The sequence below is a fragment of the Echinops telfairi genome, unplaced genomic scaffold (assembly GCF_000313985.2).
Source record: "Echinops telfairi isolate 266 unplaced genomic scaffold, ASM31398v2 ScPeMD7_7400;HRSCAF=8409, whole genome shotgun sequence".
In the NCBI taxonomy this organism is placed as follows: Eukaryota; Metazoa; Chordata; class Mammalia; order Afrosoricida; family Tenrecidae; genus Echinops; species Echinops telfairi.
The window spans coordinates 364263-368732 of record NW_022111300.1 but is presented as its reverse complement, the minus strand read 5'-3'; the positions used below and the strand labels follow the sequence as shown (position 1 = coordinate 368732).

General features: G+C 43.3%; 1 non-coding gene across 1 annotated transcript; it reads right to left on the bottom strand.

The window, feature by feature from the left end:
- Window positions 1-2348: 2348 nt before the first annotated feature.
- Window positions 2349-2512, bottom strand: LOC115871712. The gene has a single exon (XR_004047434.1). It is a non-coding gene; the product is annotated as a U1 spliceosomal RNA (small nuclear RNA).
- Between the last annotated feature and the right edge of the window lie 1958 nt (window positions 2513-4470).

The window sequence follows — 4470 nt, the reverse complement described above, 5'->3', positions numbered from 1 at the left end:
TGGGTGAGTGAGTGAGTGAATGGGTGAGTGAGTGAGTGAATGGGTGAGTGAGTCTACAAGCTTTAATAGTACTGTGTCATTATCCTTTTGATTTCATTAGGGTCCGATGTAATGTCCCCAGTTTTGTCCCTCATCCTTGCTATTGAAATTTGTTCCTTCCTTTCTTTGGTTAGGTTTGCCAGCGGTCTATCAATTTTGTTAATCCTTTCAAAGAACCAACTTTCAGCTGCATTAACTTTTTCTATACTTTTCTTGGTTTCCCTCTCCAGTATCTCAACTATGATTTTTATTATTTCTTTCCTCTTGCTATTAGTAGGATTGTTCTGTTGACTCAACTCCAAATCGTGTAAGTTTGGCGCCAGCATATCAACCACAATTCTCTCTTCCTTTTTCATGGGTCCATGTATTGCTATCACCCTTCCTCTGATAAATGCAATTGCTGTATCCCAAAGGTTTTTGTATGTAATGTTTTCATTCTCATTGGTTTCTAGAAATTTCCTGATTTCATCTCTGAGCTGGTCCAATACCTACTCCTTCTGCAATAGTTATTCATCTTCCAACTGTTTGCCCTTGTTTTCTACATTATGCTTCTGTTGATTTCCAGTTTTATGGCACAGCGGTCAGGCAGACACGTCAGTATAATCTCTATGTGCTTGAATTTACTCAGGTTCAACTTGTGTCCCAGAATGTGGTCTATCTCTGATTATGTAGCATGTGGCTTGAAAATAATGAATTTTGGGGGTGGAAAACTCTGAAAATATCTATCAGGTCGAGCCATCCATTGTGCTGTTTAGATCTGTAGCCTGCTTGGTGAGTTTTTATCCCTGTGATCTGTCTTTTTCAGAGAGTGCTGATTAAAGTCACCAACTATAATTGTTGAGCCTGTGATTTAAGTTTTCATCTTTTGGAGTGTTTGATTTATGAATTTTGTGGGTTTTTCATTGGGTGTGTATATGTTTATTATGCCCCTGCTCCTTGCTACCGTTCCCTTGAGCATTATATAGTGCCTCGCCTTGTCTTTTGTTATGGCTTGTAGCTTGAGATCAATTTTGTCAGAGATTAAGATTGCTACTCCTGATTTTTTTCATTCCCATTTGCTTGGTATATCTTTCTCCAGCTTTGAATTCTCAACCTGTTTTTGTCTGCAAACTTGAGATGTGTCTCCTGTAGGCCACAGATCAATGGGTTACATTTTCTGAGCCAGTTTGTTAGCCTTTTTCTTTTAATGCCTGAATTCTGTCCATTGATACTCAGTGTTATTACATCCGTCTGTGGACTTTGTGTTGCCACCTTGTACCTTTTGTGTTGGGTGTTTCCTACCTACATATCTTATCAGTTGTGTGTGGTTTATGTTTGCCTTATTTGCATTATTGAGCTAATGCTATCTTGGGGGCTGTTTTATCTTTGTCTCCCTCTGTGTGGAGTCGTTCTATGTAATGGTCTCTTATTTGCGCTCAGTGAGTGTTGATCTTCTGCTCATACTGGGCCAGCCAGGATCTTTTGTAGGGCTGGGTCTCTTTTTATGCATTCTTTGAGTTTTTCCTTCCCTGGGAAGACTCTTACTTCTCCATCTATCTTAATAGATAATTTGGCCAGGTATGGTATTCTTGCATTTGAGTTATTTTCCTTCAATTTTTGGCATATGTTACTCCATTCCCTCCTCTTCTTCATCGTGTCTGCTGATTGGTCTGAACAAATTCTTATTTGGGTACCTTTCTGACTATTTGTTTTTCCCTTGCTGCTCTTATGATTTTCTCCTTTTCCTCATAATTGGATAATTTAACTATTATGTGTCTTTGTGACTATTGGGATTCATCCTGGCTGGTGTTCTTTCAGCCTCCTGAATGGTTGCCCGATTTTCATTTATTAAGCTGGGGAAGTTTTCCTCTAAGAATTCCCTCATTATTTTTGCTATTGACTTCTTTGTTGTGTGTTGTTCTGGTAGTCCAATTATTCTAATATTGTTCCTTTTCATAGCATCAGGGATGGCTGTCAGGTTTTCTTCAGCTTCTCTGATCCTATTTTACTGTGTTTCCCATTTGTTGAGGTCTGCTTGGTTATTCTCTAGTTCACTGGTGCGATTCTCTGCCTCCTCAAGTCTGTTGGCAAAGTGTGCTAATTTGCTACTGGATTTTGTTATTTCATCCCTCGAGTCTTATATTTCCCTTTGGTATGTTGCCCTTATATCCTCTATCATTTCATCCCTTTTCTGTATCGCTTCCCTTATATCCTTCATGACTCCAAGCAGCATTCTGAAAATTTATGTCCATGGTTGGTCCATGTCTGCTTCTTCTATGCACCTATTTACGTTCATGACTTCTTCTGGCATTGTCTTTTTTTTTTTTTTTCAGGAGGGAGCACGAACGCAGTTCCCCACTACCACAAATTATGCAGTTGAGTTTCCCACATCTGGGGAAATCGCAAGGGTCAGCACATACGGAGTGCAATGAATAAGCCTCACCCTGGGAAAACCACCTTCATGATCATGGCATCTCCCCTGCTAGGTAAGTATCCAGCATTGTCTTCTGTTTCTCCTGCTCTTTCGTTGAGGCTGTTGGGCCTGGTTGCTGTTTATGTGTTGTTTTAGAGGAGCCCGGCACCATCTTCCAGAGTTGAAGATCACTGGGCTCTCCCTTGGGGGACCAATATGACTGCTTCTATGAACTACTTGCAGGTAGCTGCACTGGGAGCTGTATCTTCTTGTGGTTTCACTCTTACCCTAGGCAACCAGTATTCCATTATTTGGAATGTGAGTTGGATAGTCCCCTCATAGGACGTTGGTCAGATGGTTGTATGTCCATGAGGGTGGCGTTTCACTGGCTGGTCTCTCAGGAAGCTGTAGTGGTGTTTCTCACGGTGCTTGGAGCACCATGGGTGGTGTGTGGTGTTTCCTTGTGCAACTGAAGTGCCGCAGAAGGTGTGTGGGTGTACCCTCCTTGGTGTAGATGTCAGGCGAAATTATCCTAGTCAGAGAGATTGCCATAGAGGTTGAGCGTATGTTCCTGCAGCAGCATGGAGCACCACAGATGATGGCCATGAATTCTGCAATCACTTGTAGGGCCTTGGGGTATAGGCTGGAACTTCCCAGGCCATTTGAAGGGGAGATCCACCTCCCACTTTTGGTATGGTGGAGGACGGGTGTGATTTGCCCTAAAGTCAACAAGTGCGGTGGGAGCTCTCCCAACTGGGCTGTCAGAGTTTCCCTAGGTGGAGGGGAGTGGCCTGGAGGCTGGCAGTGGCGTGTGAAAGGAAAAAGAGGGAGAAGAGAAGAAGAAGAGAGAAAGGAGATAACAAAGATAATAGCAAAAATAGAAAACAAGCTAACACACACAGAGACACAAATGCAAAGACAAAATAAAAGTAAAAACAGTGAAAAAAGGAAACAATTAAAAAGAAAAACTGAATCTGCTGAGCCTGTGGTGGGAAGGAGACAAGAGATAGAAGAAAGGGAAAAAAGAAAAAGTGAAAGGAGAAAAGAAAGGAAAGAAGAGAAAATAAAAATGGATAAAGAATAGTTGACTCCCATGTCATGCCTTGTATAGCACGGCCTCGTGCCATGTGCAGCACTGTCACAGGGGGCAGGCTGTAGCTCTCCCCACTGGGTGGGTGGAGTTGCCTTAGGCAGAGTTTAGGGGGCTGGAATCCAGCAGTGCCATGTGGAAAGAGAGTGTGAGAAGAGCAACAGAAAAGAAGAAAGAAAGAAGAGAAACAAAGAGAGAGAAGAAAGAAACAAAAAGGAAAGAAAGAGAAAGAAGGGGAAAAATACCACTTTGTTTGCTAAGATTGAGTGTGGTGGGAAAGAGAGAAGAAGAAAAAAATGATCGCTGAACCCTGATCACCTGAACCTGTGGCCAGAGGTGTTTAAATCCTGCCCCAAGGTGCCAAGTTGTTGTACCCCTTTACTGCAGGGTCCCACTGGTGCTGGGCAGAATTTCCCTAGTTGGCAAGATTGCCGTAGAGGCCAGACTGAGGTTTCCTCAGCAGACTGGAGTGCTGTAGAGGGCTAACACAGCTGTCTTGTGTGGTGTGAAGTGCTCCCACAGAGGGCAGGTGGTTTTCCCCCTGCTGTTTAGGTCGAGTTTCCCTAGGCCGAGGGTAGTGGCCTGGAAGCCAGCAGTGGCATATGAAAGGTAAGAGTGAGTGAGAGAAGAGGAAAAAGAGAGAAAAAGAAGGAAAAAGAAAGAAACAAAACAAAACTGGGCCTGTTGAGACCGACTGTGGTGGGAAAGAGAAGTGAGAATAAAGAGAGAAGAAAAAGAGTAGTAAGTAAGGAAATAACTGAGGCTTGATCCCCGACTGTGGTGCTGGAGGAATTCCAACCCTGATTCTAGGTAGTGGGGTGGGGTGCCTGCTTGGTATAAGGTCCCACAGATGCTGGGTGGAATTACCCTCGAAGACAAGATAACAGTAGAGGCCAGGCAGCACTGGAGTTCTCTGGTATACTTGCCTTATGCTTATGCAGCACTGCAG